The following is a 14812-nucleotide window of genomic DNA, read 5'->3' as shown; positions in this document are numbered from 1 at the left end:
TCCGCACCTCCCCTAACTGGATCTGGAACCAGGCACCTCCCCGCATCCATCCCGTTGTTCCCCGCTGCCGTCGCGAGTCCCATGCTGCCGGCCTTCCTTGCGACCTCGCGTCCTCTGCTTCCCCTACATCTCCCCCTGTATTCTGCCTCGTTCTCGTTCGAGCAGAGAACGAGCTCGCTGCCGCCGCCTTCGTTGACCGCGCCTGCAGCGCCTGGGCCAGCAGCCTCCAAGGCCCAGCGCCCTTCCAGCCCCCTCTCCACCAGCTGGGCCGAGGCCCATGGTGAGAAAACCCCCAGCCTCTCCTGTCCACTACCGGGCCTGCCAGATTCGGCCCACGTACGTTTTTCCCCAGATCTGCGAATTTGCTAATTATCCAGGGAATTACATATTTATAGAAAAGTCCCTAGAGTTCATGCATTTAATAACTCATCAACCGTGCATCATATCAAAATGTTTTATATATGTAACTTGCTTAAAATTTTGCCTAGTTTCATAATTTGTCATTTTCATCCATATTTAAATTGTCTAAAATGATGTTTGATTAAATTTGCTCAAATGACATGCTAAAATGCTTTAATTCATAACTAAATAACCGTAGCTCGGTTTTAAACAAACTTTATATGTAAATGGGGTGGAAAAATGCCTAGTTTAACATGGTCCACTTTATTTTCCTGTTTAACAACAATAAAATATTGTTTAGGGCAGAACAGTACCAAACTCAAAATATGCACATGGGGATTTTCCGGAATTGTTGTTTGTTGTTTCCGGCCTCATTTAAAATTGCCTAGATAGGTAGTTTTGTTATACTTCACCTCTTGCCATGTTTAACAACATTTAAAATTGTTTGGTAGCTTATAATGAGATCAAACTAAATAATTGCATGTGGTGTTTTGTCAATATGCAACTCGTTGCATATTGATCTCCACTTAACTTGTAGTATAGTTTGTTGCACTTGCCATGCCATGCCTCATTAAACCGGACATGCATCATACTCGTTTGTGCATCATGCCATGTTTATGCTTGTGCATTTACCATGTTTTTTGTTTCTTTCCGGTGTTGCTTCTTAGTTCCGGTAATGTTGCGATTGTGAGGATTCGTTCGACTTCTTCCGTTCGTCTTCTTCATGGACTCATTCTTCTTCCTAGCGGGATTTCAGGCAAGATGACCGCTGCCCTGGATCTCTCTACTATCATTGCTATGCTAGTTGATTCGTTCTATTGCTTTGCTACCTATCACCTGTTTATCGAGCCATCCCATATTGCCATGTCAGCCTCTAACCTTTGACACCTTTCCTATGCAAACCGTTGTTTGGCTATGTTACCGCTTTTGCTCGGCCCCTCTTATAGCGCTGTTAGTTTCAGGTGAAGTTGAAGATTGCTCCATGGTGAACAGGATTTTGGTTGGGATATCACAATATCTCTTATATTATTAATGCATCTATATACTTGGTAAAGGGTGGAAGACTCGGCCTTTTGCCTGGTGCTTTGTTCCACTCTTGCCGCCCTAGTTTTCGTCATACCGGTGTTATGTTCCCGGATTTTGTGTTCCTTACGCGGTCGGGTGATTTATGGGACCCCCTTGACAGTTCGCTTTGAATAAAACTCCTCCAGCAAGGCCCAACCTTGGTTTTACCATTTGCCTCACCTAGCCATTTTTCCCTTGGGTTTCCGGAGCCCAAGGGTCATCTTTATTTTAGCCCCCCCGGGCCAGTGCTTGTCTAAGTGTTGGTCCGAACCGAGTAGACTGCGGGGCCCCCTCGGTGAACTCGAGGTCTAGTTTTACTCGTAGGATGTCTCATCCGGTGTTGCCTTGAGAACGAGATATGTGCAGCTCCTATCAGGATTGTCAGCGCATCGGGCGGCTTTACTGGTCTTGTTTTACCATTGTCGAAATGTCTTGTAAACCGGGATTCCGAGTCTGATCGGGTCTTCCTGGGAGAAGGTCTATTCCTTCGTTGATCGCGAGAGCTTGTCATGGGCTAAGTTGGGACACCCCTGCAGGGTATAATCTTTCGAAAGCCGTGCCTGCGGTTATAGGCAGATGGGAATTTGTTAATGTCCGGTTGTAGACAAATTGACACCAGATCCAAATTAAAATGCATCAACCGCGTGTGTAGCCGTGATGGTCTCTTTTCGGCGGAGTCCGGGAAGTGAACACGGTTTCTATGTTATGTTTGACATAAGTAGGAGTTCAGGATCACTTCTTGATCATTGCTAGTTTCATGACCGTTCCGCTTGCTCTCTTCTCGCTCTTATTTGCGTATGTTAGCCACCATATATGCTTAGTCGCTGCTGCAGCCTCACCACTTTACCCCTTCCTTTCCCTTTAAGCTTTGCTAGTCTTGATACCCATGGTAATGGGATTGCTGAGTCCTCGTGGCTCACAGTTTACTACAACAACAGTTGCAGGTACAGGTTTATGCGATGATCATGACGTGAGAGCGATGCTTGCTTGCGTTGAGTTCTTCTTCTGCTTCTTCGATCAGGGGATAGGTTCCAGGTCGGCAGCCTGGGCTAGCAGGGTGGATGTCGTTTGAGTTTCTGTTTGTGATTCATCCGTAGTCGGATGATGCTCTGATGTATTGTGATGTTGTATTCATGTGGCATTGTATGCCTTATGTATGTATCCCCATCTATTATGTAATGTTGATGTAATGATATCCACCTTGCAAAAGCGTTTCAATATGCGGTTCTATCCTTGGTGGGATCTTCGAGTCTCTTTAGGATAGTATCGCATATTGGGCGTGACAAGTTGGTATCAAAGCCTCGACCGACCATAGGAGCCCCCTTGATTGTTGGCCGTTGTTGAATCTAGAAGAAAACTATTTTGAGTCTTAGGATTATATATATCAGAGAGTAGGATTCTTTTTACTCCTCAGTCCCTTCGTCGCTTTGGTAAGGTCTCCTGACGTAGATGTTTCGTCTTTCCTCTCCTCAAATTTCACTAAATTTTTTTTAGGATCATGCGGGTATCTTGGAATCATTTCGATGGTTTTGTGACGAGAACATTGTTCTTGGTGCCTCCTGTCTATTTATGTGGCATTGACCCGGGGAGTCGAGCTCTGAGGTGTTGTCGTCACAATCTTATCGTTGCAGTTCTGGAATACCTGAGATTTGCCGACATCAAAAATCTCTTTTATGCAGTTGTTGGTGAGATAACCCCGATAACCCAGTACTGGGGCGAGCTCGGGAGTATTGCCATAACTCGTATAACGGATGATTTTCGAAGGTTGAGGTACACGATTTCCGAAGGTTTTCTTGGTTATGTGTTGATGGATGGATACAACTGGATGTAGGTATTGTTAGTTTGGGTGAGATATATTGCTTCCCATGTATCCCCAACACCAGATTGCATAACCAAAAAGTTTCGGGAGTTTTATAGGTGGGAATTCAAGTAGCTCCTAGAATATCTTTTCAACAGATGCATGATATGAGATTGGGGTTCGACGTCTAGTGGTCCGCCTTTCCACGGTTGTTTTTACAGTGGTCTTGTTGTGTCTTAAAGAACCCTTGGCTATGCTGGTTCGGGGACACTTCGTATGTCATGTGCACTGCCTTGTACATGATGGTGCTGTACACTCGAGCCCGTGTGGGCCCCACCACGAAAACTTCGGACGGAATCTCTATCATATGTTTGTTCCGGCTTATTCTGCAAGCCAAATCCTTTGTTTTGTTTTATTTGTGGTATTCGAGTTGCTTCAAAGTCAAATGTTGATTCCATACCTTTCAAGTGGTGTTCTCATATTTCTATGGGAGTACTAATCCTTTTGATCATTGAGGTTGTCATGTTAATTCTTCTCCAACCGGTGTGCTTCTCTTCAAGTGGTCCGATCATTTTCAACATCTGCAAGGTCAATTCTAAGTTTTCTCAACGGTGTTTGTTTCATCCATCCCAAGTTGTCTTTGTTTTCCCCACCCTCCCACCCTTTTCTTCAAGGACTCATATATTATAATCAAGTATCCATTTATGCATGTGAAGTCTTTTCACTCTTTTCAATCAATGTTCTTATCTGGTGATTTCCCAAGAAGATGCTCAACACTTTTAAGTTCATCATCCTTCATTGTTGTTTCTTCTCCGGTGGATCCAATTCAAGTATTCGGTGTTGATCATATTCTTTTCCTCGGCTCAAGTGTCTTCCCTGCTCGTTCGCCTCTCGCCAGCTTATCCTTCCGGAGTGCTCAAGACATCTCAGCAGATTCGTCTGTGTTTCAATTAATTCGAGGTTGTCACCTCATTCAAATATTTCAATTGATACGGTGCGTCATCTATCTGCTCAACAATCATTTCCAACGGTGTTTTTTCTCTTCAGTGGGCCCTAACCCACAGGTCTTTTTCCAGGATCTTACCTAACTCTTCTAATTCCCCCGGAGTTATTCTCAAATCTTTTCAAGTGTGACGTAAGAATGGATTCCATCAGTCACATGCCTTCTCAAGATCTTTCAAATTCTTTTCATCGTTGGCTCGACCCCTTCGCTTTTCATTCTCCCGGAGTATCTCAACAATTTTGGTGATGTTTCTCATCGTCATTTGAAGATCGCAGAAGAGATTTTCCTCTAAATCTTGTCCCTTCTCTCGAAGATTCATGGCTCTCTTAAAATTCTTTTCACCCATCCGGAGCAATTCAAGAGTCTTTTCAGATTGATTCTCTGTAGCCCATCATCTCAGAATTATTCATTCTCAGCTTTCAACTCTCGTTCTCGAATTCTACCGGTGTTTCGTTCAAATATTCTCTAATCAGTTCATGATCTCTTCGTTCTCATGTATCTAAATCCCCTCAAGTATCTTCATTCGTTTTCCAATTCTTACCGGTGAATTGTGCCTTTGATACGTTCATTTTCAATTCTTACGGCGGTTTGTTCAAGATTTCTCTTCCTCCGTTATCATATCAAATATTCGTTGTTTCCAAATCCTACCGGTGGTTCCTTGAAGACCTTCACAAGTTTGCACCATATCTCTTTTAATCCTTTCTATGGGAATAAGTAGTATGCCAAATCCATTGCTTGTCATCAATTTAATTTGATGAAGGATAAGCACACAATAAATCTTATTCTTATTTCCTCGAGGTGATTCAATTCTTTTCTTCCGGAGATTGTTCATGATGAAGTAATTCTTGGTTCTAGTGATCATCTTTTCTTTCTAGAGTTCCAAGTTCTCTCGGCTATATCATCGTGAAGCTCCATCTAAATCATTGCAAGGCTTCACCTTGTATTTCCAACTTCTCTTTCTTTCTATCATCGTTTTATTATTGGAGTTCTTCATGGAGGCTCTACATGGTGGTTCATCAAGGATTCTATTCATTTTTCAATTGTTCTTCAAGATTTCTCTCGAAGTTATGATCCGCCAAGCTTTACTCTAAAATAAACATGGTGCTCAACACATGTTTTGTTTGAGGAGCTCAAGTATTCTTCATCTTGCATTCTGAAGTGCAATTATTTCTACCTTATCATTTGAGGTGGTGTTATGTCATTCTTGATAATTTTGAGTTCGTGTTTCATGATTCATATGTGGTCAAGAATGAGGTATTTTAAATCCATCATTTTCTCTTTGTTCAAGAGATCTTTTCGACCAATCAACTTCTTATTTGGAGTTATCTTGGTATAGATTTCACCTAAAGCCTTCCCTAAGGAATGTTGCTATTGTGGTGCTTATAAATGATCCAAGTTTTTCTCCTATCTTCTCGGCGAAAGGAGTTGTCATCTTCTTGTTGACCTCAACCCAATCTATTGTTTCCGTTAGTGGCAGAATTTCGCCTCAATTTTGGGATGTTTTCCATAAGCCCACTACAAACTTATTCTTTTCGTTGTTGGTCTTCCAACAACTTTGTTCTAACCTTCCTGCAAGGATGCTTTCCAAATTCAATTGTGGTAGGAGTTGGCATTTTCTTCTCCATGCTGTTATTCCAATGATCTATCTTTTATTATTTCTTCCGGAGGCATTGTGATGTTGCTCTTTTCACTCATCATCTCGATTTGTGAGGATTGTGTTCTTTTCTTTCTTATCCATTTAACCGGAGTGTCGTGTTTTCATTCTAGTTCTCTCATCTTATCAAGTTTTGCCTTTCGTTTCAATCGGAGTGCTGTCTGAAATCCTTCTTACCCATTGTGCCATTCTTTCAATAGTTCCGGAGGTAGTGTGTTGTTGATCTCATCAAGTATCCTCTCATCTTGTCTAGTTCATGTTCTATTCCTTCCATGTTCAACCGGAGTGCTGCCCAAATTATATCAATCTTACTCCTTCTCCATCTAGTTTTAACCAGAGTGGTTTCAATATCTATCTTATCACTAAACCTCTTGGTTCTCGTCGTATCCCTTGTTCCTCTTTTCTAACGGAGTGTTTTCAACTTTGCTCATCTTCGTTGTATTCTTCCTTTCATTTTGCTCAACCTCTCAAGGTTCATGGTTTCACTCATTGGTCGAAGAAGCAACTTAGATTTACCTCTTCTCTTCCTCTTCCGTTTCCCTCCGGTGCCATCCTAGATCTCAGGACGAGATCCTCTCATAGTGTGGAGTGTTTTAACGCCCCGGATACAACTTTCCATATTCGTAACTCCGACTCTTGCCATTTCCGGCTATGTGATTTATTATTTCCTCCGTGGTTGGATTTTTGTCTGTTGTTTTGCATTTTGTTCTTGTTATGCATCTCGTCTCATGTCATCATCTGCACTTCATCTGCATTTCATCTGCATGTTTTTCAAAACTTGCATCCGTTCGGGCTCCGCCGTTTCTCTCCTTTGTCCGTTCTGAGCCACACACACTCGCACGCGCCCGCGGCACCTCCGAAATATTATTTTATTAGTGGCATAAAAATGTTATCAGAACGGGATGCAACTTGGCATGCGATCTTATTATAGTGTAGACAGAGTGCCTGTCAAGTTTCGTCACATTCGAAGCTCGTTTGATAGCCCAACCGTTAAATATATAGCGGCACCGTTGCCGGTATTTACGTCGGACGTTTTCGGTCTCCGGAAACAGATGCCGGGCCCTCCCTCTCTCTTCTCCCCCTCGCAGTCTCACCACAGCCCACCTAGTCCATCCTCCTTCCCCTCTTCTATCCGGAGTTGTCTGATACGACCGCACGGTCCGAAACCCTCTCTGCACAGTGCATCGAACCCCTCACGTGTGCGTCCGAATTTGTCCCGGACCCGACCCGGGCAGTCGCCACCGTTGTGTCCGGATCATCCCCAAACGTCTGCAAAACATCTCTGATTTCTTTGTTGGACTCTCCTAAGCTATATTTCTCGACCGTTCGATTTTGATCGGAGGGTTCGATTAACCCCCTAAGCAAACCCACTTGCTATATAAATAGTCTAACCCTAATTTTTAGGAGAGCTGTCCCATCCTTCCTATTCCGCGCCGCCACTCCACCGAGTCCCCCTCGGGATCTCCCCTCCCGATCCCCCAACCAACCACCAGTGTGCTCCTCCCTCCTTCCTCGTTTTCCCCAGCCGGCCAATCCCCACCGGAGCTCCCTCCGCCGACGAGCACAACCAGCAGATGAGTGCCCCGAGAGCCTTGCTCCCTTTTCCCTCCTGCTTCTGTTTCTCTCTCTCTCACGCTGCTCTCGCTCTCTCTGTTGTCTTCGCAGCGCCTCCATGGACAGCCTCCTCGGTTGACTTCGTGCGCCGCCCCGTTGGACCTCCAGCTTCAGTCCCTCGTCGCCCACGCCCTCGCCTTGCTCCGCCCTCGCCGTCGTCCCGCAGGCGAGTAGCTCCAGCAGGAACACCGGGAGGCCATGGGCGATGCCCCTACCGAGCTCGACGACCACTACCCTGTAGACCTCCCCACCGTTTCTAGCGTTGCCTACTCCCGCTGGCGACCAGCAGGTTCGCCTCAGGCCGTCGTGCCCCTGCCATCTCCCTGTCGTCTCTCCCTTCTTCCCATCCGCGTTTCCCCTATGATTTCTTCTCTGTCTTTTTTCTTCAGGCAACAGTTGCAGCCATGGCCTTGTAGCTCGTTCCCCCCCCGGCTCGGAGATCCGATCTGCACCTCCCCTAGCCAGATCTGGAACCAGGCACCTCCCCGCATCCATCCCGTTGTTCCCCGCCGCCGTCGCGAGTCCCATGCTGCCGGCCTTCCCTGCGACCTCACGTCCTCTGCTTCCCCTACATCGCCCCCTGTATTCTGCCTCGTCCTCGTTCGAGCAAAGAACGAGCTCGCTGCCGCCGCCTTCGTTGACCGCGCCTGCAGCGCCTGGGCCAGCAGCCTCCAAGGCCCAGCGCCCTTCCAGCCCCCTCTCCACCAGCTGGGCCGAGGCCCATGGTGAGAAAACCCCCAGCCTCTCCTGTCCACTACCGGGCCTGCCAGATTCGGCCCACATACGTTTTTCCCCAGATCTGCGAATTTGCTAATTATCCAGGGAATTACATATTTATAGAAAAGTCCCTAGAGTTCATGCATTTAATAACTCATCAACCGTGCATCATATCAAAATGTTTTATATATGTAACTTGCTTAAAATTTTGCCTAGTTTCATAATTTGTCATTTTCATCCATATTTAAATTGTCTAAAATGATGTTTGATTAAATTTGCTCAAATGACATGCTAAAATGCTTTAATTCATAACTAAATAACCGTAGCTCGGTTTTAAACAAACTTTATATGTAAATGGGGTGGAAAAATGCCTAGTTTAACATGGTCCACTTTATTTTCCTGTTTAACAACAATAAAATATTGTTTAGGGCAGAACAGTACCAAACTCAAAATATGCACATGGGGATTTTCCGGAATTGTTGTTTGTTGTTTCCGGCCTCATTTAAAATTGCCTAGATAGGTAGTTTTGTTATACTTCACCTCTTGCCATGTTTAACAACATTTAAAATTGTTTGGTAGCTTATAATGAGATCAAACTAAATAATTGCATGTGGTGTTTTGTCAATATGCAACTCGTTGCATATTGATCTCCACTTAACTTGTAGTATAGTTTGTTGCACTTGCCATGCCATGCCTCATTAAACCGGACATGCATCATACTTGTTTGTGCATCATGCCATGTTTATGCTTGTGCATTTACCATGTTGTTTGTTTCTTTCCGGTGTTGCTTCTTAGTTCCGGTAATGTTGCGATTGTGAGGATTCGTTCGACTTCTTCCGTTCGTCTTCTTCATGGACTCATTCTTCTTCCTAGCGGGATTTCAGGCAAGATGACCGCTACCCTGGATCTCTCTACTATCATTGCTATGCTAGTTGCTTCGTTCTATTGCTTTGCTGCGCTACCTATCACCTGTTTATCGAGCCATCCCATATTGCCATGTCAGCCTCTAACCTTTGACACCTTTCCTATGCAAACCGTTGTTTGGCTATGTTATCACTTTTGCTCGGCCCCTCTTATAGCGCTGTTAGTTTCAGGTGAAGTTGAAGATTGCTCCATGGTGAACAGGATTTTGGTTGGGATATCACAATATCTCTTATATTATTAATGCATCTATATACTTGGTAAAGGGTGGAAGACTCGGCCTTTTGCCTAGTGCTTTGTTCCACTCTTGCCGCCCTAGTTTCCGTCATACCGGTGTTATGTTCCCAGATTTTGTGTTCCTTACGCGGTCGGGTGATTTATGGGACCCCCTTGACAGTTCGCTTTGAATAAAACTCCTCCAGCAAGGCCCAACCTTGGTTTTACCATTTGCCTCACCTAGCCATTTTTCCCTTGGGTTTCTGGAGCCCAAGGGTCATCTTTATTTTAGCCCCCCCGGGCCAGTGCTTGTCTAAGTGTTGGTCCGAACCGAGTAGACTGCGGGGCCCCCTCGGGGAAACTCGAGGTCTGGTTTTACTCGTAGGATGTCTCATCCGGTGTTGCCCTGAGAACGAGATATGTGCAGCTCCTATCAGGATTGTCGGCGCATCGGGCGGCTTTACTGGTCTTGTTTTACCATTGTCGAAATGTCTTGTAAACCGAGATTCCGAGTCTGATCGGGTCTTCCTGAAGGTCTATTCCTTCGTTGATCGTGAGAGCTTGTCATGGGCTAAGTTGGGACACCCCTGCAGGGTATAATCTTTCGAAAGCCGTGCCTGCGGTTATAGGCAGATGGGAATTTGTTAATGTCCGGTTGTAGACAACTTGACACCAGATCCGAATTGAAATGCATCAACCGCGTGTGTAGCCGTGATGGTCTCTTTTCGGCGGAGTCCGGGAAGTGAACACGGTTTCTGTGTTATGTTTGACATAAGTAGGAGTTCAGGATCACTTCTTGATCATTGCTAGTTTCATGACCGTTCCGCTTGCTCTCTTCTCGCTCTTATTTGCGTATGTTAGCCACCATATATGCTTAGTCGCTGCTGCAGCCTCACCACTTTACCCCTTCCTTTCCCTTTAAGCTTTGCTAGTCTTGATACCCATGGTAATGGGATTGCTGAGTCCTCGTGGCTCACAGTTTACTACAACAACAGTTGCAGGTACAGGTTTATGCGATGATCATGACGTGAGAGCGATGCTTGCTTGCGTTGAGTTCTTCTTCTGCTTCTTCAATCAGGGGATAGGTTCTAGGTCGGCAGCCTGGGCTAGCAGGGTGGATGTCGTTTGAGTTTCTGTTTGTGATCCATCCGTAGTCGGATGATGCTCTGATGTATTGTGATGTTGTATTCATGTGGCATTGTATGCCTTATGTATGTATCCCCATCTATTATGTAATGTTGATGTAATGATATCCACCTTGCAAAAGCGTTTCAATATGCGGTTCTATCCTTGGTGGGATCTTCGAGTCTCTTTAGGATAGTATCGCATATTGGGCGTGACAGTTCCCTTTCACTTTAGTTAAACTTGTAATGGCTGCCTTAGCTTCACAAGAATCTTGCTTGGCTGGTGACATTCTTCGGGTGGATGCCAGAGCAATGAGCAATGCACCTAGTTGATTTTGCTTTCATTATGCATGTTTAGTTTTCTTTTGTAGCTTTTTAGTAAGTGAACGGGTGCTTGTAGCTCGTTGTTGGTTTCCCTTAATAGAAATCGAAAGGGGGAAGCCCTTCTTTTCTTCATACAAAAAAATAACACAAGCATGGACGGAGCGCAATGGCTAAGGCCTTAGTCTTACATGCTGGAGACTTCGTTTCAATCCCAGGTAACACCCCCTTTTCTCTTCCTTTCTCTTCCTTTCTCTCTTATTACTAGCAAACGCTCCCCTCTTCCCTGTTTATGTTTTTGTTTTTCCTTATTAATTCGGGATTTCCAAAAGTACAAGTTTTGATATATTTTTTTGAGAAACATAAACGACCGTGAATTCAAAAAAGGTTGGGAAATCATAAAATGTCCGTGATTTAAGAAAACTCCTATTTTTTCATTTTGTATTTTGCGTTTACTTTTACTTTTATCATTTCTCTTTTTGTTTTTTCTTCTTTAAATTAATTCAGTATTTTAAAATATTCCAAAATACAAAAAATTGTTAGTTCTGATTTTATTTTGAGAAATCATAAAATGTTTGTAAATTCAAAAAATGGTCAGGAAATCATAAAATGTACATGATTTAAAAAATGTTTGCATATTATAGAAGAATTCATGATTTTGAAAAATATGTTCATGATTTTGAAAAATACTTGTGTATTCAAAACATATTCAGGAATTTGAAACAATTGCCCATGAAATTTAAAAAAATGGTCACAAAAATTTAAACAGATCCATTGAAACGGATTATAATTAACGAACAAAACAAACTATCGCTTACATAAAGTTTTCTTTTAGGAGATCTGTAGAGGTTGTTTTATGATTTTATTTAGTCCATCACGCGTCAGGTAAAAAAAGGTCGTTATTCTATACTGCCCGAGCCCCCAAAAAATTGACACAATTTTTAATGGGTTAGTTTTCGTAAGCTATATAAAAATGACTAAATATCTAATTTACCTCCATACATACCTATGTTTATTGTGGTACTATAGTTTTACTGGTCATGAAAAACACCGCGACGCTAGGTCAAGGCGAGACACATTATTCACCAGTCTAGCTTAGACATGGTCCATCAATGTAGATTGCTCAGCCAAAAAACATTTCATTGTGGCTCCTTAGGAAATCAAATCGTCATGAAACCATCACATTTTCAGTTTTTGAAATAACATTTTAAAAGTCCCTTATCTCATCGTGACATGATTTTGGTAGTTTATGAAATGAAATTTTAAAAGTCATTATCTCATCCTAGCATAATTTGCATAATCTAATTGTTTTTCATCTGTGGCAATGCACGAGCATATTTGCTAGTAATAAGAAAGTAAGGAGTGTTTCTTGCAGTCCGTCATGCAATTTTACAGAAACACCCCTGTATTTTTTGTGAATTAATCTACAGTATATACTTAAGTCATCATCAAACTGTTATTTTACATTCCTTTTGGAAACCCCGACATTTTAGGTAACTCACACATGGATCATATTTAAATCAAACAAATGCTTTTCTAAATTATCAATATCTTTTAAACCGTAACTCCCATTTTAACATGTTATATATCAAAATTTGATTAGAAAAATGTGTAGAATCTGAATATGATGTTTACCTGTTAAATATATTTTAAATATTATTTTGAAAGCAAACTTATAATCTATAACGCACAGTCTGTTTTCCTTTCGTACCAGCGACGATCCGGATTACAAATAAACACCCATTAAAACCATATAGAGATAAAAGAAAACATTGATAACAACACATGCACACCTCTGAAAAAAACTGCAGGAAAAAACAACAGATTTCTCACCACGAGAGCGAGAGAGATAGAGAGGGAGAGAGATGCCTTAGGATTAATTACATTCAAACACGTTTTGGTTTGTGTGAACACTAGGGCCACCACCGGCGAGGGTGAGGAGTATAAGCGGCAACACAAATGTGATGCCTCGCTAAAATAAAGGATGTGGACCTATTGTTTTTCTTTTGAGACAAAGACGTGGACCTGTTGTGGTATTGAGTGATTGTTATTGGGTTACGGGTGTGCATTATTTTTTCTCCTATTGCAATGCACGGCTCTTTTGCTAGTTCTGCCAATGCATATACCTTCGCAAGTTGCCTTGCAATAAGCCACCTCAAGAATCAACAGAGTAAAGGAGGATGTACGCCAGGCTGCATCACATAACGGGGATGTTTTTTTTAGAGCCAGAGCACAAAACTCAGGCAATAGTGCATTCAGAGACGACAAGGCTCTGTAGACATTCCGGGACATTAGCTGTAATTTCCTGATCTCCTCTAAGTCTGGCTACTGCTGCTAATTCATGGGCAAGTTTGTTGCACTCTCTGGGGGTATGAGTGACTTTATGATCTGCAAACATTGCAAGGGCAGCTCTAATGTCCAGTACCAATCCAAACAGGGGAGAACGGACAGCTGTGTCTGCACTCAGGAGGCTAGCCAGAGATTTGCAATATGTTTCCCAAACAACTGCCCCCCTGTACACTTTCGCTAGGGACTGAAGGCCACCCAGTGCTGCTCTTCCTTCTGCCTCCTCAGCTGTGCGTGCCTGAGCCAGAGTTCCATGTGACGAGATGAGGACACGGCCCTCATGGTTACGAGACACCGCTCCCGTCCAACAGTAATCATTGTCTGGCAGGAAAGAAGCATCAGTGTTACATTTTACCCAGCCGGCCGCCGGGGCTGACCAGTGCAAATGTTGCATCGGGGTACCGCCACCTACGGGCTTGTCTCGGACACCAGCAGCTTTACCCTGATCCGACTGTTCTCCCAAAGAAGCCGATTTCCATTCTTCCTCGTATCACTGCAAGAAGAGTACTGAGCCCAAAATAGATTCTTTTCCTTCTGCATGCACACAATTATCCCGTAAGTGCCAGCATCTCCAGAGCAGGAGGAGAATTTTTGCATGTACGTCCTCTGTCACTGAATCCAGCAGGACTTGTAGCCAATCACATCCGATATAGCGGAAATCTTTCTCTGACGGAAGTTTCCAACATTCTCTCATGGACTGCCTTAGAGCTCTACTCTTGGTGCTTGGTGCAATTCACTACGACATGGTGTTCACTACTCCTCTGATCCGCAAATAATGCAGGTGCCGTCCGAAATAATTGTACGTTTGAACTTGTTATGCTGTGTGGCTAGGGTATTCGTTGCCACCCTCCACCCAAATAACCGGACTTTGGGGGGGGGGGGCTCTTGCCTTCCAGATGAGGTCCCATATGTTGCGGTCACTCGAGGTATGGGATGAGCTTGATGGGGCCTGGTTCATATGCCCTGCATCGTTTGCAGCAAGCCTATACGCACTTCTGACTAAGAAGTTCCCACTTTTTTCATAGTGCCACACGACACAATCAGTAGCACTCGTACTTGGGATGGGAATGTTGCAAATCTCATCTGCATCAAAAGGGTGGAAAATTTGTCTCACCAGTGCCTCATTCCACTCTTTTCTGTCCGGGGTGCATAAGTTGATTGACCCACCTTAATCTTGATCTCCTCATGAATGTGGCCGTCTTGAGACCCTCGCTTCTGGGGATCCATTGGTCTCGTTGTATTTGTATGCTCCTTCCATCTTCTGCTCGCCATATAATGCCTTTTTTGAGTAATTCCAAGCCGGCTTCAATCCCCTTCCAAACTGGTGAAGCATCGGACGCAAAAACGGTATCCAGTAAGTTACCGTTCGGGTAGTATTTAGACTTGAGTACCCGTGCGCGCAGGCTGTTAGGGTTCTGGATGAGCCTCCAGCCTTGTTTAGCCAAGAGGGCGATGTTGAAAAGGTGCATGTCCCTGAAGCCTATACCACCTGCTCTCTTCGGCTGCGTCATCCTTTCCCATTACATCCAGTGAACCTTACGATGGCCATCTTCATCACCCCACCAGAAGTCACGAATAAGTTTTTCATACTTGTCACAAAACCCTTTTGATAGAAGGCCATCGTGTAGCACGGT

The sequence above is a fragment of the Triticum dicoccoides genome, chromosome 1B (genome assembly GCF_002162155.2).
Source record: "Triticum dicoccoides isolate Atlit2015 ecotype Zavitan chromosome 1B, WEW_v2.0, whole genome shotgun sequence".
In the NCBI taxonomy this organism is placed as follows: domain Eukaryota; kingdom Viridiplantae; phylum Streptophyta; class Magnoliopsida; order Poales; family Poaceae; genus Triticum; species Triticum dicoccoides.
The sequence above is the reverse complement of the archived record's forward strand: the minus strand, read 5'-3'. Positions refer to the sequence as shown.